Here is a 26,286-nt window from a genome sequence, read left to right on the forward strand (position 1 = left end):
ATAACTACGACACTTCCACAGAGATTATGTTGCAACAAGATGCACAGTTTAGCGCTACAGTACACGTATTTGAGTGATTAATTTTGTACTTAAAACATGTATTTTTAAAGAGTTTTGAATTACAAAGAAAGTTTTCCGTGATACATTTCATTCCATTGCTGTAATCTGTAACACCTGAGGGTATAATTACATTAATCCTCAGGGGGGTACACGCTTACTTTGTGTACCATGTGTTTGGCACGCACAAGGAGCCCTAGCTAATATGGTATTTGCTTATACAACTTTATACATCGGTACCATATTTCTCTAACACAGAATTACACAGCTATCTGATTATTTGACAGAGAAACAAACATTCTTTTTACTACGTCAGTGACAGATGTTTACGCAATTACACAGTTGGATAATTTCACACTTATGAAACTGTATTTTGTCTGTACTTTGTAAACTGTTTATATTTTTTCAGAACCATTGTGATACTATGAGAGCTTTGAATGATGTATTTGGTATGAGATCATGATTTTTAAAGTACGTTTGAGGTAGATGACACTATTGAAATGAGCAGAGAAGATGTTTTAGGGTTTTGAAATTATTGCAGAAAGCTACGACGTTTTTGAGATTTGACTGAGGTGTTATGATGTTATTTTTACGACGACGATGTGTATTATGCTGTTGAGGTATGTTTATGATCAATAAGCTGATGCTATATAAGGAATGTGATTACGTGTTTATATGTATATGAATAATGAATAGAAGTTAGGGACTATGGTTTGTGAAAAAGGTTGTTGGAAACTAAGAATCGTACTTTAAGAGTTATGAAATGTGTGTATATGCGTGAATGTATCACAATGCTGGCGAAAATTTTTTGGACGCTGTTATATTTATAGGATTTTGTTTCTACAGATTTGTAACGCAAATTCTTGACCTATGAAATTTTTATATGAGACTGTCGCTGTAGTGTAAACTGCTGTCGTAAATATTTCGTTAAGAAAGGTAAGTGACCGTGGAGTAATTCGTTGTTAGCGGCCAGGTGTGTCAGACGCCTGGAGAAAAAGCTATTATTGTGAGCCCTTTTCAGCGGCACAGGTAGAAAAAAAAAAGGGAGGCCATTATCCTCGCTATTGACGTTCCTTTCTAGACAGCATCGCAAAAACGACACAGTCGAACTTGAAAACATATGTTGACACTGTGGAGCTCTTAATTTATGATATTTACAGAAATGCCTAATGAAATGACGAGAAATATTTTTACATCTGCACACCTGATTATGACAAGCGTCTTTCTACGAGAGTTGAGAGAATGTCTACTAACTTATGAAATGTCACATGACTATTGAATGATATTTTTATGCTTTGGTTTGCGTAATTGCTTATTTCATTTGATATCTAGTTTCTAGCTGCACTGCAGCATTGGTTAAAATAAAATTTAATAATTGTACTAATGTAGTTATTTTATGCCTACAGATACAGTCAATATGAAATTTATGATCTACTTCCAAGAAAACGAGGGAACATAAATAGACATTTCCCTTCACAGGAATTGCATAAATAATTTTTTTACGATTTGGTAACTTATCTGCTAGTGTAAGTTCTCGTGATGCATCACTCTAGTGTTAAGATGTGACATAGGTATTAGACATGGCCATTTTTAGTGTAATACTTTTTCTGCTTGAACTTTGTCATGTTTAGGTATAAGTTATGCTGTTTGCCAGGCATAGTGCTACTGAATTTTAATTTGTGTTACTCTGCTAAGCCAGATTTATTTTTCTTGTTTGCTGCACATTGCCTTATATTAGTCGTAATATTGCAATTGCTTCGCTAATTTCTAAAATGCTGCTTCCTTTGCAAATCTGCACTTTTTTGTCATTGCTGTTTGCGTTAATTGTTTTATGTGCTGCTGCATTGCCTCGTCCCTTAGTTTAGCATCTGAGCTCAGTGGATTTAAGTTAGCTTAAGAGGGGTAGACTATATAAGAACCTAACTATGGAGAATAGGGAAAGAATGCTTTGAAAGTTATCTAAAAAAGATTTGGGCCTAAATGAGTATTGTACAATGAGCCATATTTATTATGAAAGAAATATGGTTAGAATACAGAAAAGAGGTACAGATAGGACTTTTTGGGAATAATGATCAACGAAGGGAGATCTCCATGCAAAATACTGCAGTAAAATAAACCCTGTCCTTTCCTTGTGTTATCCCACTATATGTTTGTGTACCCTTGTGTATTTGTTTTCTTCCTGTCTCTGTGTAGTTTCATAGAATTTTTTTTCTAATACTATTCACTATGATGAGGAATACTGTTATCCTCAAATATAATTTGCATTAATAATATGTTATTTTCTTTGTAAAGATGTTTAAACATTATTTGTTCTGTTTTGTTTTAATGCTCATGTGTGAAGTTGATATTCCAAAAGTTATTCTGATCTTTCATGTATGTACTTATGTCATAATTCCTGTGACGCTGATGTATATGTTATTTCGATTCTTTTGTAAAGCCTGTATTACAAATGTTCTCTGTATTGTTATGTTCTTTAATGATGTATTTTGTACCTTTGTAATTGTATTCTCATGTTATAAAATTGTAATTGTCACCAGTTCATCATATTATTAACTTGTAAGTTACATTTCACTGCACACGTTTCTGTTGGTCATAGTATATGGACAATATGTGAGAAGTAGGGACTGTTAGTGTTTGCACGTGTGTTAATAATTCAGCAAGGGACTGGTTAACAGCATTGCTGGTTCTAAGGACAATTCCAAAAACTTTGTGAATGCACAAGTGGTGGTTATGGACTTGCTATATTATCCGCAAGACTCTTCAATGGTGATTGTGCACCTGCACAGTCACAACAGATGGCTGCTGGCCGTCTCTACAAGGACTGCAGTGGGTCTGCACCTCTGGTGGCCCACCAGTACCATTATCTCTACAAGGACTACAGTGGGTCTGCATCTTTGCTGACTCACCAGTACCATTATCTCTACAAGGACTACAGTGGGTCTGCGTCTTTGCTGACTCACCAGTACCATTATTTCTACAAGGACTGCAGTGGGTCTGCACCTCTGGTGGCCCACCAATACCACAATCTCTACCAGGACTACAGTGGGTCTGCTCTGTGATGACCTACCCACCAATACTCTTCAAAACTTCGACTGACTCCGCTGTGGGTTTGCTCTGTTGTGGCCCATTACCTGTCAGCATGTCAAGAGTCAGCACTGTCTTTCCATTGGAAGAACAACGCTACTTCTTCAAGACTGCATGGAAATCCACTACTTCTGTGTGCATTTTCTTTTACTGCTCAGACTTTGAGAAAAACACTGCAATGTGATGAATGATCAGGACTGTCTTTATGGACTGTGAGAAAATTTTAGCTTTTGACCAACATTGTATCAATAAGTGTGTGCATTTGATTTCTTTGTTATTGTAATTACGATTATGAAAAATTTTAACAAATATGTATTGGCCAGTGCCCAAAAAAATTTGTAAAATTTTTTTGTGGGGAGTATGGGGGCTATGTAAGTAGGCTGTTTAGGTTTTTTTATTGGTAACGCCACCTCTGTATGAAAATCACTGGCTGTGCTGTGTGCAGTCTGTGGCTGCTTTGCATTGTTGTAATACTCGCCATTGTAGTGTTAGGCAACTGGCTGTGAACAGCGCGTAGCGTTGCGCAGTTGGAGGTGAGCCACCAGCAGTGGTGGATGTGGAGAGAGAGATGGCGGAGTTTTGAAATTTGTCATGAACTGCTCTCTCTCTCTCTCTCTCTCTCTCTCTCTCTATATATATATATATATATATATATATATATATATATATATATATATATATATATGATATCAAGGTAAATACATTGTTTGTTTTCTATTAATATCTTTCATTTGCTAACTATCCCTATCAGTAGTTAGTGCCCTCCATAGTTTGAATCTTTTATTTAGCTGGCAGTAGTGGCGCTTGCTGTATTGCAGTAGCTTGAGTAGCGAAGATTTTTGTGAGGTAAGTGATTTGTGAAAGGTATAGTTTAATGTTAGTCAGGGCCATTCTCTTGTAGAGATTATTGAAAGTCAGATTGCGTTGCGCTAAAAATATTGTGCGTCAGTTTAAGCACAGTAGTGTACTATTGTTCAAAGGGGACGTTTCAACTGTGGCAAGTGATTCTCGCCACCACTTAGTGTGGAGAGAGATGGGAACGCATTACACACCACAGAATGTTCACGAGTGCCATCGGTATGGCCTAGACGTTATGGTGTGGGGAGGCATTATACACGATGGCTGAACATCGCTGCATATCTCTGTGCGGCGTACCGTTACAGCACAGCGGTACTGCGGGCAGATTATTCGTAATTAAAAGCGTCTGTTTAGGACTGCCGTAGTCCCTGACTTTCCGTTTATGGACGATAATGTTCCCCCCACACAGGACTGCTGAGATGTCGAACACAATGCAAACTGAATATTTTGGAAGTATGGAGTGACCTGTGTACTCCCCGGACCTAAACGCTATAGAGCAGTATGGGATGCTTTACAGCAGACGTGTTTCTCAACAAACAGCGTCTCCCCGAACCGTGCAAGAAATAGAAACCGCCTTAAGAGTGGGACAATATCTTCCAAGAACTCCTCAGCAGTTACGTCGCCATCATGAATAACAGGTGCAAAATGTGCATTTAGTGCCCGAGGAGGGCATATTCCGTTCTGAGAGTCCGATATCGCCCTTTATATTGGGATTCTGACCTGTGTCAAACATAAACGTTGTTTATATTTGTTATCCTGCTTTCCCATGAGGTGAAATCAGTTCTATATTTCGATATAAATATATCACTTCGTCTCTATTACATATGTTCTGAGTTCCATATCATCCATCATTCCCTGTGATTATTCCTAGCCAATCATTTCTCTGTTCCTTAACAACTGTTAAGCCCTGTAGGGCCTATATCCAGTAAGACTTCGATTACTCGTTCTGTTCTTCTGTATGTTATCCTGGTCACAGGTTTATAATACTGACTCGTCAGACTAGTGGTGCTAAAATTTTCACATTTTCTGCACGTACCTCCTTTAGCAGTGTGATAGCACATTTCTGGGAATCTGATGACAAACGTACAATTTCATGCATTTTTACAACAATCCGATTAACTTTCTAGTTCCTTTGCCTCTCACAGATTGCACCAAGTCCGAGGAAAAGAAGGAATACCAGTGAGCTTACATCAGCAACATCCAGTACTAGCTCCGTCCTGCGCGTCAGGCAAGGCGGTTGTTCCTACTTCCACCCTGTCTAGCAGCGCCACGTGTGTAGAAATTCTGTGCATCCAGTCTTGCGTGTGTAGCGGACGGTGTCATACCACCCTTGCCTAGCGGGCTTCTTGGTTGTATGTTCTCTAGCGGCGGCTTTATCTGCCCGTGCCACGATGTTTGTCGAGTCTCCCAAGAATATTCCTCGTCGGGGTGCGGTTCGTTTCAGTTTTAACAAGAGTACGCGTAATGTGCAACAGGGATCTCTAGAAATTCACGATTGGTTTGCTGATAGAATTCGAGTGACATCTGATCATGTAGGTACTGGTTATTTCAATTCTGATTTGTATGCATTTTTTGTGAAGTTTCACAATCGCTAGCAAGCAGACCGGCTTCTCTCTAGGATTGGTTCTCAGGCGATGTTAACACATCGTGATGATTCCCTTAGTACGGTTCTTTCAGATATGGCGATCGAGTTTATTCCTGTTTGCGTTTACAATCTTCCAGCGGAAGTGGAGGATTCATTTCTTAAGGTGGCGGTGCTTCAATATGGAGTCGTACGGCATATCCGGCGGGAACGCTAGTCTACTCAAAATCACTTACAATATTACAGTGGTATCAGAGTAATAGACATGTGTCTTCAAAAAAATATTCCTTCTCACCTGATTGTCTGTGGTTACTGGGTTCATGTTACGTATGCAGGGCAAGAAGGAACCTCCTTCCTTTGTATAGAAAATGGCCATCTCATATCGAGCTGTCCGCGCCGTATTACGTTCTTAAAGTCGTCTTATAAAAAATTTCACCCGTCGACATTAGATGAATTACTGCCTTCGCAATCTGCTGTCAGTACTCCTCCAGCTTTTAGAAGACGTTGGGGAGACATTGTCCTCCACCCTGCGCGAATTTCCGCTGCTACCAGCACGTTCAAGATGCGGTCCCTGTGGCCGTTAAGGCGCTTGCATCGGTAGCACAGTTTAAATTCCTGCGGACTCAGGATGGTGAAGATTTTGATGTCACCGCTCCCCATTCTCGCCTCTCCGAGAAGGTGGCGGAGAAGCGAGCTTCTTCCAGTGGCGATGCTTTGAATACTGACGATTATTACGGTTCCTGTTTCGCCAGGGATGACGAGGCTGGTTCTGTTGATGTTTAAATGAACGTTACATTTGCGTCCTCTCCTCCACGCGCAGGAGGGTTCCGATGATTTAAAAGACACATTGTTCTGCCTTTACGATGTTCTAGTGAAATGCGATCCCTTCTTCAATGTGATACGATGGAGCAACAGGTTACTGCAGATTGACTTCCGGACAGTCAGATGATGCAGCCAGTTTCAAACGCTGCATTGCCTGTCTGTTCTTTATATTATGATCATCGCTCCTGGTTGTGTTTCTCTCATTCCGTTGGGTGGAGTGGGGACGTCTCCCTCCACGCGGCGGACCTAGAAGAGCCCCCTACAGTTTCGCATCAAGAAGTTATGGTGTCACGGAGTGGTGTGAAACAGCGTTCTAAACCTGGCCGTGCAGCGTTTCGACGAAAAAAATAAAAACAAAACATGGAATCTGTATCTCCCGTTGGAGAGGTTTCAAGTCTTTTACCTTTGTCTCCGCCGTCTTCTGGTACTCTGCAGAGAGAGACGTGATGCGTAAATTTTTTTTCATGCCTTACATGTGTTAATTAATGCAGGCGTATACATTTGTTATACTAAATGTTAACAGAATTATGGCTTGCGTTACGCAGTTTATTTATGTTTGCCAGAAGTTTTGTTATTTGATGTGTTTTGTCTCCCTGTGTATTCTGAGGTTTTTTAATGTTGTATCGGATGTTCTACTGGCATTGCCGTGCTTTATAGAGACGATATTTCTTTGACAGATGGTCGGGGTATAGCCTGTCATTTTTATGGTCTCGCCTTAATTTTTCTTTGTGCTCCATCTAGATCTGGTCGTAAATATGACCGCTCACGCTTTTATAAGGAAGATGTCATTTATGTACTTCGTCAAAATCAGCGAAACATTTTATGCGAGGAGATTTCAACTGTATCTTACGTCCTATGGATCAGACTCCCAACTATATTGTGCAGAAACAGAAGTACAACTGAAAACAGCCAGTATCGCTGTTGTACAGTATTATGATGACCGGTTTCAAGAAACGATCATATATTCTGCAGTTCCTTTCACAGCAGAAGACTGATGATGGCAACGTAGTGTTTTTAAAACGGTCATCATAATAAATGCTGTACAATAGCGACCTTAGCTGTTTGAAGTTTTCCTTGTGTTCCTGCATCAATCTAGATTGCCACCAAACTTGACAGTGTAAAGCATATTTAACTATTGTTGTGAGCTTAATGATATGTTGGCGTCGCTGCGTCTACAGGATGCTTAAGTCTGCAGATATGCCACATTAGTGCGTTTTAAGTAGGAGGCGCATCCAGAAAGTAAGTTTCTGGATTTTGTTTCTTTTAAAGTAGACGTACTTAGCTGGGAAAATTGTGCATGCGCACTGGATTTATGTGGTGGCAATCCAATGCCAGCCGGACAGGTCCCACCTGGCGCCAGTACCGCGGCAGTAGTGACCCGAAGTGGCATCTGTGATTCGTTGTCCCGCCGCCTGCGAGGTTCGGTCAGTGATAACATTCCTTAATGCACAAAACATAGCTCCCCCAAGAAATTCATCGTCAGCTCTGTCAGGTCTACGGGTAGAAAATCACGAGTAAACAGACGGCGCGTCTCTAGTGTAGGCTTTTTTCCGGAGGTCAAGTGTCCATGACGATGAGCGCAGTGGACGACTGTTACCCCATCAATGATCATCGGGTTGAGCTGGTGCGGAAGTGCATCCTGCATAACCGTCTATTCGCGATTACGGATCTCAGCAGCCATTCGCCGCAGATATCACGATTCTTGTTGCATGTAACTGTCACTAAGCATCCGCTGTTCAAGAAATTGTGTGTCAGGTGGGTGCCGGAAAACCTGACACCCGACCACAAAACGAAACGGTTTAGAGCAGCTCTGACGTTTCTGCAGGAGTATCGTGATGACAGCAACGAGTTCCTCGACAGGATTGTCTTGGGAGGTGAGAAGTGAATTTCTTACTTGACCCCGGAAACCAAGCAGCAGTCAATGCATTAGCATCACAGTGGATCTCCGGTCAAGACGAAGTTCAAACAGACTGCGTCGATGCAGAAAGTTATGTGGACGGTGTTCTGTTCTGAGATAGGAAGGGCATTCTGCTCCTTGACTTCATGCCCAGAGCTGAAACAGTGAAAGCTTATCTTACTGTAAAGCAATGCGGAAACAGCAACGCGCTATTCAGAATGCTTACTGCAGGTGGTGGGCTGCTCCATGACAATGCTTGTCACCGTACGGCATGGCGCACAGCAACTGTTTTGCAGAAGTTCGACTCGCAGCTGTTTGAACATCCAGAATACAGTCCTGATCTTGCTCCGCGCAATTTCCATCTCTTCTTGCACCTCAAGAAATTCCTATCTATTGGTCAGCAATTCGACAATGAAGAGCTTAAGACGACTGCGATACGCTCGCTCCATTCACAGGCGGCAGGCTTCTATGACAAGGGTACAAAAGTTAATCCCACGATATGACATGTGCCTCAAATCTTTTGGTGACTATGTCGAAAATTAGCTCAAACATTGCTGTACATGTTGCTCAAAAGGTTTTCATATAACTGTGTTGTCTTTGTTTTTAAAAATAGGGAAACTTACTTTCTGCGTGAGCTCTGTATTTTACAGCTTCTTCTAGTAGTCGAGTAGACCCTTTTTATTTGTCTGCTTCCCTGTGTAGCCAGCTCTTCTCAATTTATGCAATCCCTGCCAGCTTCATTGGCCACTGTGCTGTTTCAATTACTTAACCACGTCCCGCAGCTGGTAGAGCTTTCTCGCCCTATTTGGAAGCTAAATATTTTACATATGGCGGACCCCTCTTTGGATGATATCATTTCTGCCGTGTGAGGGCGGACGATCCGTTCTTACGTGAGTTATCCCTCAGTTATGGGATGGTGGATTGCCATTGCCAGACCTCGGCTTCGCACTGCACTCATGCGTTTTAGCGCTGGTAAAGTGGCTGAAGTGAAGAGGACCCGGGAATTTTATTATGTTGTTCTTGTGATCTTTATGACAGTGCTCAAGTCGTCTCTAAGAATTATGGATATTCTCCGATTGAAGGTGAAACACATGCAACTCAAAAGATTACAATTGCACGGTCTTCGTTCGCCATCCCAGTCACGTTCAATTCTCCAGGGACCATCGTCTAACCCGGCTTCAAACGGTTTCTTGAAGGACATGTCTCACTACCATTCGTTGTATAGATGCTCGTGAATTGTCATCCCAACCTGAGATAATGCGTGAACTTTTCAGGTATTTTTCCGATCTTTACACTGGAGAAGTATCAGGCGGTAAGCCGTCTGCTGATTTTACTCCCCTCCTTGATAGTATTGTTACGCCAGCTCTCCGTGAGGAGCTTTAGGCAGCTTTTCACCGTGAAGAGGTATCTGACATTGTAGTTCGCTCCCGTCCAGCAAATCACCGGGTTTGGATGGGTTTCCCAAAGAATTTTATGTTCGGTTTTGGCATTTGACAGGATATACGAGAACATCTATGGTCAATGCAGTGGTGCAAGATGTACACATACCGCTCTCCTTTAAGGTCGGAAAAATTGTTTTAATTCCCAAAAAGATGGGACGTCTGTCGACGGATCAGGTTCGACCAATAACGCTACTCAGTTTTGATTATAAAATCATAGCGCGGGCGATAAATAGCCGCTCGTCGGTTTTGTTTGTTGGCAACGCCGCGCGCTATCAAATTTGTTTTCCGGGTTGTACTCTCCTGACCCCCGCTACCGAATATCGTGATATCTCGATTGCTCCCACTATACCTGTGACGGGAGCTTTACTTTTTATTGATTTTAATCAGGCGTTTGATCGAGTTAGTCATTATATCTGTTGAGAGGTTGACGGATGTTGATTTTGATGATGCCGTACGACGGATCTTCACTTACTTGGAAATTTGAGGTAAGGCCTTATGGGACCAAACTGCTGAGGTCATCGGGCCCTAAGCTTACACACTACTTAATCTAACTTTAACTTACACTAAGGACGACACACACACACACACACACACACACACACACACACACAACCATGCCCGAGGGAGGACTCGAACCTCCGACGGGGAAAACCGGGCGGACCGTGCAATACGCCTCAGACCGCTCGGCTACACCGCGCGGCCTTCACTTACTACTTACCGTTATTCACAGTGCATTGACGTGAATGGTCGTCGTACTGCCCGCATAGAAGTGTGTCGAGTTGTCCTGCAGGGGAATCCCCTTTCTATGTCGTTACTCGTGCTGTTTCTGGAACCCTTACTGCACACCATAGCTTGGGTGGTTGGTCGTTATTGCGAAAAAGGTTCATCGTTTGCTCATATGCGATGATGTTTTTGTACTTCTTCGCACTCTTAACGACATACCTGTGTTCAATGACGATTTGGATGCCTTTAGGGGAGTACAGATTAACGACCGGAAGTGTCGGTTAATGAGTTTGCGAACATTTGGCGCGGTTGAGTTCCATGGGCTGTGGCGATCACCCGTCATAGATCATTGGGCGTTATAACTGATAGTTGTCCGAAGAAATGGCTGCAATAAACTGGAAGTGCGTCACTGACAGGATTCAAGGAGCGATTCATGAAAATGAGCGTCCATCAAAGCCTACTTTGTTGCCCAAATTTTATCCCTTGCTGCGATGATCTCCCGAAAGCTGCAACGACTATCGGGTAAGTTTAACAGGCGAAATTCTATTTTTCGTATCCGCTATGATGTTATGGCGAGACCCGGGCTGGTGGAAGTTTCGGGCCTCCCTGGTGTTCGGGCCAAGGCTTCTGATTTATTTCTTCGGTGCACTATTTTAACGTATCTTCGCGTCTTCCAATCACTTACAACTCGCCTTTTGCCTGTCTCCGACCTGCGATCTTATCCCCTCCAATGGATTTTGGTAGGATAAAAAATTAAGGTATATCCGTGGATTTTTTCTTGATGCCAGTTATCTGGAGGTTGATATTCTTTCCTAGTCGCATCCCTGTGCCAATATGTTGTTATGTCGCTGGACGTTTCCAAATCGCGTATCCTCTGTGGAGTCCCTATCGCCAGAAACAGATTCGAAAGTTGTTTGGTCCGGTGTCAGCCTACCTACTTTTCCGATGGAAGTGGCGTCCTCATGGTGCAAGTCGTTCATAACCTTGTCCCCACCACCCTTCGACTTTTTCGCATCGGCCTTAGTGAGACAGACCGATGTAGTCGCTACCATGAAACGAATACATTATGTCATCGGCTGGTAGTCTGTGGGCAAAGACGTCGCAGTTGGCTCCGCCAATGACAGAAGCGGCAATCGCCAGTGAGACTGGCCCGCACCATGCTGCATTTTACCAATATGCATTTACGGCCCATAGGACGTGGCAAAGGTGCCACGCTATCTTGAGCTTTTTGCGAATATGCTGTATCTGATATTTAGTTGTCAAGGAATTGGAGGAAGTGTGGAGTCCATTTTCTGTTTGTAAGTTTCATTCATATTACCTTGCTTTTGGTAAACTTACCAAAAACAAAACAAAAAAAGGCGTTGATTTAACTCGTCTCCTTTATATTTTCGTCATGGTCCCTTTTCTGCTATATTGTTAGAGAGTATTTCTTTTTTGTGGCCATGTTAGTCTTTTTTGCTTAATTAATAAAAAAATTAATAAAAAGTGTCATAGGCCACGATTGGAAAAGAACTTCTTTTCTTTCTTCGGCGTCAGAAACCGCGCAGGATTTTCCATTTCTGTTTCTTTCCCTTTTGAGTACAACATTGCTAGGTTTCAACACAAAAAGTAAATAATGATAAAAAATAAAAAAACCAGTAGCATGTGTAGTACCAGCACTGTGACAGGCTAGGTAGAGGTATCGTGGCCAGCGTCGGGATTCGACCCCTGCCAATCTTGTCTCCCTGTCTCCAGACACCGTCGGTGCTAGATCACTAGCCTGTTTAACCATTTTCCAATGCTGATCCTGCCGGCCGCGGTGGTCTCGCGGTTCTAGGCGCGCAGTCCGGAGCCGTGCGACTGCTACGGTCGCTGGTTCGAATCCTGCCTCGGGCATGGATGTGTGTGAAGTCCTTAGGTTAGTTAGGTTAAAGTAGTTCTAAGTTCTAGGGGACTGATGACCACAGCAGTTGAGTCCCATAGTGCTCAGAGCCATTTGAACCATTTGAACCAATGCTGATCTAAGTATACACCCCTCTGGTTGTTTACTGGCGCCTGAGAGAAACAAAGCACACACACACACACACACACACACACAGGCCCACATGCACACAAACCCTTCCCGCAATCAACACCTTCGCGACTTAAGGAAACACTCAGAACTGTGTTTACACAAACTGGTGGTGTAATGACATTAAAATAATAGTGACCGACGAACTCTCTGATCGAGGGTATGCGACATCTCTTCAGATGGGATACTGTGACATAGGATTGTGTCACGAGGAAATGAGCGCAGGTCGTTATAAAAGGAACAGAACATAACAATAACAGATATTAAGATGGAGAAGCCAAAGACGGTGTAACAAAGTTTGACATAAGAAGCATGATTCATACTTGTGGATGAAAGAATGAAATGTATCAGCTCAGTTGATTATAAACCAAATTAAATATAGATGCAGAGAGAGAAAGAGAGAGAGAGGTAGAGATACAGCAATTTGACGTGACAATGACTGAACTCAAATGCGGTAGCAGATATCGATAAGCAGAGCCGTGCGCAGGTAGTCCTGCGCCCATTTGAAAGCCGCGCCAATCCTCAAAAAGTTTGCCTGCAACAAACTGAATGTACCGTTGTAGTAACTAAATTACAAACTGAATAAACTTTCTAAAAAATTACAATAAAAGATATTTATATTTTGTTGTTTATGGCGTTGGTTTTAGTATGGTATATAATAAAGGACCGATTTCATTTGCTTCTTATAAATTATCATTTAGAAATACAAGAAAACAAGCTATAATTAAGAGTTGAGAAATTATCTCTTGCCAAGAACTGTGTTTTATTATATTTTTAATTTGTATTTCCGCGCTTCTGAGCGAAGCAAAGTCATTGAGTGTGATGTTGATGTCAAATTTAGCAGCTGTGTCGTATTCTGTAGGCAAGAAAGCTAAATTTGAGTGTCTGCCCTCATCCATAATCGCTGTAGCCTTTACTTGGAAATTTGCGCTCAAGCAATATCAAAATTGCACTCATCTTTCTGCAACATGTTGTAAGTTTCGTCCTTGGATAGGCAGTTGAGCTTGCATTCAACATTTAATCTCTTATATACAACGGTATTCTGTTGTCTCTGGTGAAACGTTCCTCAACAGTGTTCGTCTTTAGCAGACACCGAGTAAGGTTTCGTTAGCATCAGTTGCCGATATAGCAGTTTCTTTCGGTTTTGTAGAGCTGTTTTTTCTTGTGTAATGAAACTCCTTATAAACGGAAAAGGATGTCTTGTATGTGAGTTAAAACAAATGTATTAGCGAATTCTTACTTGGGACATAGAAGATGGAGTGCACTGATCTGGGAAAAGAAAACCTGGTATGGCCGTGCGGTTCTAGGCGCTACAGTCTGGAAGCGCGGGACCGCTGCTGTCGCAGGTTCGAATCCCGCCTCGGGCATGGATGTGTGTGGTGTCCTTAGGTTAGTTAGGTTTAAGTAGTTCTAAGTTCTAGGGGACTGATGACCTCAGAAGTTAAGTCTCATAGTGCTCAGAGCCATTTGAACCATTTTGAAAAACCTCGTAATGACGTATGATATGACAGTTTTGGTCACTGGCTATAGTGTGGTCCAGAGAGGCAGATGTGGCTTTTGGCCTCACGGATATTCGACTGTAAATTGTGGAAAATGTGGAATTATTCTGTGCTTTCTATCAGAAAGGAATTGTTTTAAGGCATTTCACATATAACAGCGTAAAAACAACTATTTTTTTCAGCCCCACGAACCACACTGTAGTTTTTGTATGTTAAATTTTGTAGCACCCATGTGCCTTTTGCGGGCAATATACTGTATTTTCAGAAAAGTGGTCACATGACCGTATAAATCTAATTTAAGTAAAGTAATATTTTTTCTTCACAATATTTCCGTGTGGGCCAAATAGAGGGTTAAGCAGTTTTTGTCATCTTATGTCTGCTGAAACTGGATCCACAACTTGAACAGAGTGTATCCGTCTAAAGACACAATAGTTAAAAAGTTCAATTATATTATTAATCAGCCACGGAAGGATTATTTTTGAATTCTTTTTATTTACAGAGCAGTTCGGACAAAGCGAAACCTGGGAGCAGCTAAAGAACTGGCTGTTTGTACAGATACTGTATATGAAACAATCGCCTCCACCAGCTTTTTTCACCCAGTCGTTTCTCGTTCCATTCCTCAGTCGCAGAAGGCGACAAAAATGGGAAGCCTTCAGTCAAACAAGATATTTGCTTCCTGCAGAAACTCCATTGTAGAACATGAGCTAGTTGTGCAGGCCACAGCTCTGTTACAGCGAAAACCATATTAGATACAGACGTCTTTCCGTAGTGCTCGTTTCCGTGCGATGCTGTTTGGACGAAATATAGCTCCAGAAACGATACCCTGACGATACCGTGCGTTTAGAGTCACGAACCGATGGAGAGGTGGAAGGAACACAAGGGGGACAAGAACTGACGTACCTCTCCCTGTTAGCTATTAAACAGTCTTTCATTCCTGATTTCATTTCGGCCAGTTTTTGTGCCCCCTCTGTGCCTGCGCGCTTGACAGCGGCCTATCTCGCCACGCCCTCAACACGGCCCTGCCCTGAAATATCTTGAAATTGACTGTGCGTCGTGAAGCCATGAGTACCGTGACAGTGATCTAGGGACGCCAAGAAAACATTCCGAAACTTGATTCCCGCAACGTAAAGGATACCGTGAGGAAAATTGCAACAGTAGACACGTCCTGCAACAGTAAAGAATACAGAGAAGGCAAGTACTGCCATATGGCTGTAATGCACGAAATAAGGAATGTAAATTATGCTAAGGAAACGTTAGTAGCATTCTTGCGTGTAGATTCACCTGCGCATTGGCCTGCTCCCTGAGGTATGTGATGTACCAGGGTGGGATGTGATGCGAAAAGCGATACGAGTGTTGTCCTCTGTCTGTGGTGTCTTAGACAATCTTCAGCCCCTGACAACCAGGCTCACCAATTCAACTATACAGTAGCCAAGTCCAAGACACAGCTCAGTTGTCGAACATAAGCGTCATGTACTACAGTCCGATCCGCTAACGGCCTCGGTTCGCGCAGGTCGGGGCAAGGACGGGACAGCATAACTGCCGGTTCCATGTGACTGTTGCGGTACGCGCATACACGTGCTTTAAGTCTAAATCATGTATCCAGCATATTATGTGTCTGTCTTGCTTGTGCAGGATTTGCCGATCACCCCCCACCACCCACCAACACAACTTCCAAAAAAATGGAATAAAAATTCAGTGAATAAAAAAATTTAGTAAATAACTCGCTTTGATCGCGTATAATGCTAGTATTGCTTACAACATTCACAGCAGAGCACTCAGATCATTACTGAACGCTCACTGGCTGCCAATGAATGGGTGGCGTAGGTGCGCAGACGAAGCCTAAGCCGGCTGCGGTGACCGGGCGATTCTAGGCGCTTCAGTCCGGAACCGCGCGACTGCTACGGTCGCAGGTTCGAATCCTGTCTCGGGCCTGGATTCGTGTGATGTCCTTAGGTTGTTTACGTTTAAGTAGTTCTAAGTTCTAGGGGACTGATGACCTCAGATGTTAAGTCCCATAGTGCTCAGAGCCATCTGAACCATCTGAACCAAGCCTAAACTCGACCGCCATCGTTCGTGACTTCAACTATTACTGCCAGCTGTGTAAATGAAGTACAATGTTGCCGCATAAACAATTTTAGCGATAGACGCTTGTTTGGTGATATTTGTTTCGCTATGATCCCATTTCGACGGCGACTTTAGTGGAAAAGTCACTGTGACAACAGGGTGCGTTTAGACTCTGGTTAAGTGTAGGCTTTTAGTTGGCAGCTACAGGAGGAGGAAATGTTAGGGATATGAGATCTGACGTTCCTTTCCAAAGACCATCTTCGCTTCTCCTCGGTGTAATAATGTAATGGTCAAATTAATTCTTAGAAGTTCTTGTTTTCATCATTCCAAACATAGGCACGTTTTCATTGAACTTGAATATCCATATAGAATTGAAAATGTTGAGGCCGTACCAAGAACAAGCGACAACGGTTTGAAGAATAAAAAATATCGTAAATATGGTGACATTATGTGGATTTATACAACAGGCAACAATGAAGAGGGGCCACAGCGCGCGACCACATTGTGCATTGCATGTGAAGGTTTTGGGAACACAGTTTATGCTGCTAGAAGTAACAAAGTCTGTGCTGCCAAGGATGTTAAGACGTCACTTGGAATGTGATCCATATTTTGTTGGTAAATCTGGTAGTTCTTTCCCGAGAAGTTAAATAATTTTCAAGACTAAAAGAGGTACCTTTCCTAAGCAGTTCTTAGCAGTAAATAGCGCTTTACTGGGCTGCATACAGAGTTGTAAAGTGCACAGCAAGGTCTACATTGTCGCAGAACAACTAATTCTCTCGGGTGCTGCATGATTCGAATAAAGTAAGTCCATGACTGACAGCCGTCAGTGGCAGGAGGCAGCGTTGCCAGCTGGTACGATGCAAGTCATATACTCGTGCGATCGATACAAATCACTGTGTTTCGCTCTCCCCACTCCACCCGCGTAACCAGCCCCAAGCCGGCAAAGCTCTGCATGTACCTTTAGAACAAACGTAAATTAAAAACTTATTTAAGTACAGATTTCGTAGACATTATGATTGGAAAGACGCCGGAGAAGCTGCTTTCAAATGTGCCTATGAGTAACAATAGTATACGTCGCAGAATTCAACACATGACGGAGGAACTCAATATATAATTAATTGCAAAATTAAGAAGTAACATAATTGGGCTGCATCTCGAAGAGGCCACAGAAGTAAGATTGTGCAAGTGATTTATTATGTATTGCTTTCAGGTGATGATTCTGTTGTGCAGATTTTCTGTTTTATAAAGTACTGTTCAAGTACAAATGGTATAGACTTTGGCGAGATACTGACCAAATTTAGGACTGAAAATAATTTGGAGTGGACAGCGTGTTTTATATTTCTACTGATAGTGGTCATTCCTTGTCCATCGTTATGGAAGATTGCAGATCCTTATTCGAAAGAAAGCTGGTGATTTAATGTGGATTCCTTTACAGAGAAGCAGTCGTTCGAAAATATTAGTGTTCTCCACTAAATCAATGCTTAGAATGCAGCACAGTGGTTAGCCAAAGCATTGTGGCCACCTACCTAATGGCCAGTATGTCCACCTTTCACGCGGATAACAGCCGCGACGCGACGTGGCATGGAAGCAGTGAGGCCTTGCTAGGTCCCTGGAGGGAGTTGTCACCACATCGGCGCATACATAAGTCACCTAATGCAGGGGAGAGGGTGTAACAACAACGACGCTGTACTATTGTACATATAAGTAAATTTTTTTCCATCTGATTTTTCTTTAAAGTTGAGTAATTTATGTTCTGATTTCATTTGCTTTTTGTTTCATGCCATTTTGTTAAGAAAACTGTAAACAAGTTTCAATGTGAAGATTAATGTTTATGTCAAATGTCAAGTAATATTGTGATAGAATTGAAATGTAACAAATTTTGAAACTGTTGTAAGATGTTTAAAATTGTAAATGTGCATCTGGTCCATACGTAGGCAATGTGTTAGGATATGTAGAATGCAAAACCTTGGGTGAATACCCGGTCTGTCAGGGAGCGGTAAAAGGTGGATGGCAGGCGAGCGCGGGAAAATGTGCACGGGCATTGCACGGCACAACGGGCTCAGCAATAGTAGTTGGAGTTTGGCATTGGTCTGAGCAACACCTTCTGGAGCGAGGAGACTCTCCTGGAAGACGTAGTTTCACGGTTTCAACGCCCACACAACATGGCAAAATTCCATAGGCACTAAATGGAAAAGTATTGCGACGCTAAGAATTAAAGTGCCGATACGTCAAGAGTCATAGCTGTGGTTGTATGTGTGCTCTGTGCCTCGCCATATCGCCGCTCGCCAACCGCCGCATCGATACAAGCAGGTTGAAACTTTTAGTACTGTATTCGTATGGACCATAGAGTGAACTGTTCAATAATAACCTAAATTTTACAAGAACTTTCCCCTCATTTAATTATCCTCACAACTAACCTAGACAGGGTCCTTTCCAAATGTTGTGCAATCCGAGTGTCCCGAAATGAAAAATTAAATTTTGTGTTAATAATAATTACTAGCAGACCTAGCTATGTTAGAATGGTGTTTAAAGAACTGTTTTGTTAATGAACCAGTAAATGAATAACGAAGGTCTAACGAAGTTGAAAGATAACGTTAATATTGATATAGTAATGAAGTTTAATTATTTCTAAACAGATATATAGGTATTTAAATGAGAAATAAATAAGATAAAAAGAGTAGTGACTCATATACTGGAAATCTTGAACGCATGATAATTTCAGTAATCAATTTTTTTAATATAGTGATCATAACAGTTTCAGGGTCCCCCCCACTTTACTCATTTGAATTCTGAAGCGTTCCACATTGGTTTGACCAGCAAAAGTTAAAGTCAGTATATAAGTCAACATTTATCAATGTTTTATCTTTATCAAAATTGACATTTTGCGTGTAGCTCGAAAGTGCTATTTCTAGGGTAGCCTATGCCCGATTTTAATCAGATCAATAGACAGTACGAAGTTTTGTAGTACACATTTTAGTGTAGTGTTATGTATTTATGGTTTTTCCATATCAGTACAGAACGTGAAACTATGAGTTCAATAGATTTTCTGGTTCTAAAATTTTACTATATTATGCAGTGTTACTACGTGTTGTTTTGCATGAATATACACCAACTTGTACAGGGAAGAAACTCAGTTAATGCCTAATTAGGCTGGCGACCGTATTATTATCAAATTGGTAGCATCTTCAGTGTTGCTTTTGGTCCATCCTGACGTGTAGTTGCATTTAGGACTTGCTTGACGGATCATTGTTATTACAGAGTGGGTGTAAGTCTGATTTGCCACCATTCAGGTACACGCGGTCGATATCTATACGAAAATCCTTTCTCATAAGGCGAACCACGCTCACTTACCATAGTTAAGGCTTTAATGAGTATACTGTGTCACACGCGCACGTTACAAGGGGCGCTTCTAGTTTGTGAGTGAGTGTCACCTAATGAGTGATGGTTGGCCCCCCGCCCCAGTGGGACCCCCAATATATGGAACATTAACGGTATTTTCACAAATCATTTAAAAAATAAATCATTCAAAAAATGACCACATAAGGAAAAAACAGAAAAATATCCTAGTACAGATATCTTGATAACATAATTTGTGTACTGCATGAACTACAAGAAAGAAGATACTAATTTCATATAGAAATTAACGTGGCACAGGAACATAAAATTCCATTAGTGAGTGGAAAAGAAAAATTGATAAACTTTCTTGACAAAACTGTAGTGAAATAAATTAGTAAACACGCTGTCAACACACACAAAAACTTATAGCCACAGACAACATCGGTAAACAGTGACATTCACACGTAACCTACATTACAATGTTACAAACATCCTAAAGACTACACAGCACATAAATCAAGAGATACCCTGCCAACATATTTAAACACATCAACTCCAAGAAAGACCAGTTTCAGAAATTGAGCATGTTGTTATTGTTGTGGTCTTCAGTCCTGAGACTGGTTTGATGCAGCTCTCCATGCTACTCTATCCTGTGCAACCTTCTTCATCTCCCAGTACCTACTGCAACCTACATCCTTCTGAATCTGCTTGGTATATTCATCTCTTTGTCTCCCTCTACAATTTTTACCCTCCACGCTGCCCTCCAATACTAAATTGGTGATCCCTTTATGCCTCAGAACATGTCCTTCCACCCGATCCCTTCTTCTAGTCAAGTTGTGCCACAAACTTCTCTTCTCCCCAATCCTATTCAATACCTCCTCATTAGTTACATGATCTACCCATTTAATCTTCAGCACTCTTCTGTAGCAAAAAAATGGTTCAAATGGCTCTGAGCACTATGTGACTTAATATCTGAGGTCATCAGTCCCCTAGAACTTAGAACTACTTAAACCTAACTAACCTAAGGACATCACACACATCCATGCCCGAGGCAGGATTTGAACCTGCGACCGTAGCAGTCGCGGGGCTCCAGACTGAAGCGCCTAGAACCGCTCGGCCACACCAGCCGGCCTTCTGTAGCACCACATTTCGAAAGCTTCTATTCTCTTCTTGTCCAAACTAGTTATCGTCCATGTTTCACTTCCATACATGGCTACACTCCATACAAATACTTTCAGAAACGACTTCCTGCCATTTCAATCTATACGCGATGATAACAAATTTCTCTTCTTCAGAAACGATTTCCTTGCCATTGCCAGTCTACATTTTATATCCTCTCTACTTCGACCATCATCAGTTATTTTGCTCCCCAAATAGCAAAACTCCTTTACTGCTTTAAGTGTCTCATTTCCTAATCTAATTCCCTCAGCATTACCCGACTTAATTCGACTACATTCCATTATCCTCGTTTTGCTTTTGTTGATGTTCATCTTATATCCTCCTTTCAAGACACTATCCTTCCGTTCAACTGCTCTTCTAAGTCCTTTGCTGTCTCTGACAGAATTACAATGTCATCGGCGAACCTCACAGTTTTTATTTGTTCTCCATGGATTTTAATACATACTCTGAATTTTTCTTTTGTTTCCTTCACTGCTTGCTCAATATACAGATTGAATAACATCGGGGAGAGGCTACAACCCTGTCTCACTCCCTTCCCAACCACTGCTTCCCTTTCATGTCCCTCGACTCTAATAACTGCCATCTGGTTTCTGTACAAATTGTAAATAGCCTTTCGCTTCCTGTATTTTACCCCTGCTTTCTCTAAGTCTACAAATGCTAGAAACGTAGGTTTGCCATTCCTAATTCTAGCTTCTAAGATAAGTCGTAGGGTCAGTAATTCCTCACGTGTTCCTATATTTCTACGGAAAACAAACTGATCTTCCCAGAGGTCGGCTTCTACCAGTTTTTCCATTCGTCTGTAAAGAATTTGCGTAAATATTTTGCATCCGTGACTTATTAAACTGATTGTTCGGCAATTTTCATATCTGCCAGCATCTGATTTCTTTGGGATTCGAATTATTATATTGTTCTTGACATCTGAGGGTATTTCGCCTGTTTCATACATCTTGCTCACCAGATGGTAGAGTTTAGTCAGGACTGGCTCTCCCAAGGCCGTCAGTAGTTCTAATGGAATGTTGTCTACTCCCGGGGCCTTGTTTCGACTCAGGTCTTTCAGTGCTCTGTCAAACTCTTCACGCAGTATCGTAACTCCCATTTCATCTTCATCTACATCCTCTTCCATTTCCATAATATTGTCCTCAAGTACATCACCATTGTATAGACCCTCTATATACTCCTTCCACCTTTCTGCTTTCCATTCTTTGCTTAGAACTGGGTTTCCATCTGAGCTCTTGATATTCATACAGGTGGTTCTCTTTTCTCCAAAGGTCTCTCTAATTTTCTTGTAGGCAGTATCTATCTTACCCCTGGTGAGATAAACCTCTACATCCTTACATTTGTCCTCTAGCCACCCTGCTTAGCCATTTTGCACTTCCTGTCGATCTCATTTTTGAGACGTTTGTATTCCTTTTTGCCTGCTTCATTTACTGCATTTTTATATTTTCTCCTTTCATCAATTAAATCCAATATTTCTTCTGTTACCCAAGGATTTCTACTAGCCCTCGTCTTTTTACGCACTTGCTCCTCTGCCGCCTTCACTACTTCATCTCTCAAAGCTACCCATTCTTCTTCTACAGTATTTCTTTCCCCCATTCCTGTCAATTGTTCCCTTATGCTCTCCCTGAAACTCTGTACAACCTCTGGTTTAGTCAGTTTATCCAGATCCCATCTCCTTAAATTCCTACCTTTTTGCAGTTTCTTCAGTTTTAATCTACAGTTCATAACCAATAGATTGTGATCAGAGTCCACATCTGCCCCTGGAAATGTCTTACAATTTAAAACCTGGTTCCTAAATCTGTGCCTTAGCATTATATAATCTACCTGAAACCTGTCAGTATCTCCAGGCTTCTTCCATGTATAGAACCTTCTTTTATGATTCTTGAACCAAGTGTTAGCTATGATTAGGTTATGCTGTGTGCAAAATTCTACCAGGCGGCTTCCTCTTTCATTTCTTACCCCCAATCCATATTCACCTACTATGTTTCCTTCTCTCCCTTTTCCTACTGACGAATTCCAGTCACCCATGATTTAAAATTTTGGTGTCCCTTCACTATCTGAATAATTTCTTTTATTTCATCATACATTTCTTCAATTTCTTCGTGATCTGCAGAGCTGGTTGGCATATAAACTTGTACTACTGTAGTAGGTTTGGGCTTCGTGTCTATCTTGGCCACAATAATGCGTTCACTATGCTGTTTGTAGTAGCTTACCCGCATTCCTATTTTTTTATTCATTATTCAACCGACTGCTGCATTGCCCCTTTTTCATTTTGTATTTATAACCCTGTATTCGCATGACCAAAAGTCTTGATCCTCCTGCCACCGAACTTGTCTAATTCCTACTATATGTAACTTTAACCTATCCCTTTCCCTTTTTAAATTTTCTAACCTACCTGCTCGATTAAGGGATTTGACATTCCACGCTCCGATCAGTAGAACGCCAGGTTTCTTTCTCCTGATAACGACGTCCTCCTGAGTAGTCCCCGCCCGGTGATCCGAATGGGGGACTATTTTACCTCCGGAATATTTTATCCAAGAGGACGCCATCATCATTAAACCATATAGTAAAGCTGCATGCCCTCGGGAAAAATCACGGCTGTAGTTTCCCCTTCCTTTCAGTCGTTCGCAGTACCAGCACAGCAAGGCCGTTTTGGCTAGTGTTACAAGGCCAGAGCAGTCAATCATTCAGACTGTTGGCCCTGCAACTACTGAAAAGGCTGCTACCCCTCGTCAGGAACCACACGTTTGTCTAGCCTCTCAACAGATACCCCTCCGTTGTGGTTGCACCTACGGTACGGCCATCTGTATTGCTGAGGCACGCAAGCCTCCCCACCAACGGCATGGTCCATGGTTCTTGGGGGGAGGAAATTGAGCATATAGCAACCCAAATGCCGTAGATGCACTGCAGTGTATGTTGGAATGACAGGAATTTTAGCGCAAGATACAAAAAACATAGCACATCTTGGAAGTATGACAGAAATCACTAAACCTTTGAAGAATATATTAAAAATGTAGCCTTTACGGCACATACATAGAGAAAGACACTGAGCTTATGAGAATAAATAATTGCAATTAGTGACTTATTAGAATAAAAGACAGTCATCGCATTCAAACAGCTGTAGCAGAGAGCAAGCAGTTGAGCAGAGACATGTCAACAATAACTTACTTCTCTGCCTGGAAGAAGGGCTGACACACACACACACACACACACACACACACACACACACACTTATTATCCTGACACTACAGAACACATAACATTAGGAACACCATGCAACATAAATGAATTCAAGTTGTGGAAGTGTGTGTGTGTGCGCGTCCGCGTCATGGCTGAAAATTGTTTCTAGTGCTAACGGCAGAAAAAGAGCTTCATCGGGAGCACAGCAGGAGAACAAACAGAACATCAACACCCACATACTAAGTAACAAAACATTATTAAGGAACAGGTGCCTACGCCAGAAATGTTTATAACTTGGATGCATAACAGCAGAACATGTAAGTTGAAAGTGCTGCAAACAAAACTAATCATATATTTGTTTCATGCCACTGATGATATCTTGTAACTGAGGTGAAACACGCCTGGCAAACCAAATATTACCTCTGTTCAGTTAAATACAGATGATCCTAACACAAAAATTATCAGTACAGGGCTGCTGGTACTACAACTGATTCACTCCTTTTCAGAGTTTTATATTTTCCGAAGTATTACGTGTACGGTTAAAATTCAGGCATGAATAAAAACCGTAAATTCACCAAATTTTGCACACTAGTTGGCGTCAGGAGAGCAGAGCCTTGACAAAAGGACGACAAACCGAGAAAAAAGTTTTTGTGATTTGGAGTATGCGATATGTTTATCTACACTCCTGTAAATGGAAAAAAGAACACATTGACACCGGTGTGTCAGACCCACCATACTTGCTCCGGACACTGTGAGAGGGCTGTACAAGCAATGATCACACGCACGGCACTGCGGACACACCAGGAACCGCGGTGTTGGCCGTCGAATGGCGCTAGCTGCGCAGCATTTGTGCACCGCCGCCGTCAGTGTCAGCCAGTTTGCCGTGGCATACGGAGCTCCATCGCAGTCTTTAACACTGGTAGCATGCCGCGACAGCGTGGACGTGAACCGTATGTGCAGTTGACGGACTTTGAGCGAGGGCGTATAGTGGGCATGCGGGAGGCCGGGTGGACGTACCGCCGAATTGCTCAACACGTGGGGCGTGAGGTCTCCACAGTACATCGATGTTGTCGCCAGTGGTCGGCGGAAGGTGCACGTGCCCGTCGACCTGGGACCGGACCGCAGCGACGCACGGATGCACGCCAAGACCGTAGGATCCTACGCAGTGCCGTAGGGGACCGCACCGCCACTTCCCAGCAAATTAGGGACACTGTTGCTCCTGGGGTATCGGCGAGGACCATTCGCAACCGTCTCCATGAAGCTGGGCTACGGTCCCGCACACCGTTAGGCCGTCTTCCGCTCACGCCCCAACATCGTGCAGCCCGCCTCCAGTGGTGTCGCGACAGGCGTGAATGGAGGGACGAATGGAGACGTGTCGTCTTCAGCGATGAGAGTCGCTTCTGCCTTGGTGCCAATGATGGTCGTATGCGTGTTTGGCGCCGTGCAGGTGAGCGCCACAATCAGGACTGCATACGACCGAGGCACACAGGGCCAACACCCGGCATCATGGTGTGGGGAGCGATCTCCTACACTGGCCGTACACCACTGGTGATCGTCGAGGGGACACTGAATAGTGCACGGTACATCCAAACCGTCATCGAACCCATCGTTCTACGATTCCTAGACCGGCAAGGGAACTTGCTGTTCCAACAGGACAATGCACGTCCGCATGTATCCCGTGCCACCCAACGTGCTCTAGAAGGTGTAAGTCAACTACCCTGGCCAGCAAGATCTCCGGATCTGTCCCCCATTGAGCATGTTTGGGACTGGATGAAGCGTCGTCTCACGCGGACTGCACGTCCAGCACGAACGCTGGTCCAACTGAGGCGCCAGGTGGAAATGGCATGGCAAGCCGTTCCACAGGACTACATCCAGCATCTCTACGATCGTCTCCATGGGAGAATAGCAGCCTGCATTGCTGCGAAAGGTGGATATACACTGTACTAGTGCCGACATTGTGCATGCTCTGTTGCCTGTGTCTATGTGCCTGTGGTCCTGAGAGTGTGATCATGTGATGTATCTGACCCCAGGAATGTGTCAATAAAGTTTCCCCTTCCTGGGACAATGAATTCACGGTGTTCTTATTTCAATTTCCAGGAGTGTATATACAACAGTACAGCATGCATTCAAAAGTAGTATCGAAAATAACCACAATGTAAACAGAGCACTGTGTGTCGGTATTGACAATCTAAGGACATCTTTTATCTGTGTAAATAGAAAAGAACCGGTCGACCACTGTGCCAGATACAATCATGGAGAAAGTTTCGCACCCAGTCAAAAAAACCAACGGTCCACAGAAGCCAACGAGCTTGGAATACCTCAGAAAATTGTGTAAAAGATTCTGCGATGACAATTTCATTTCAAACTGTACAATCTACAGCTCGTAAAATCAGTAAAACTGGAAGATTATGGCTGCCTCCTTCATATTTGCATCACAATGCGGGAAGCAATTGAGAATGAACATTTCACCTCCAGGATGATAGTCATCGACGAAGCAACCTTCCGTTTATCTCCAA

The sequence above is a fragment of the Schistocerca nitens genome, chromosome 6, assembly GCF_023898315.1.
Source record: "Schistocerca nitens isolate TAMUIC-IGC-003100 chromosome 6, iqSchNite1.1, whole genome shotgun sequence".
Lineage (NCBI taxonomy): Eukaryota > Metazoa > Arthropoda > Insecta > Orthoptera > Acrididae > Schistocerca > Schistocerca nitens.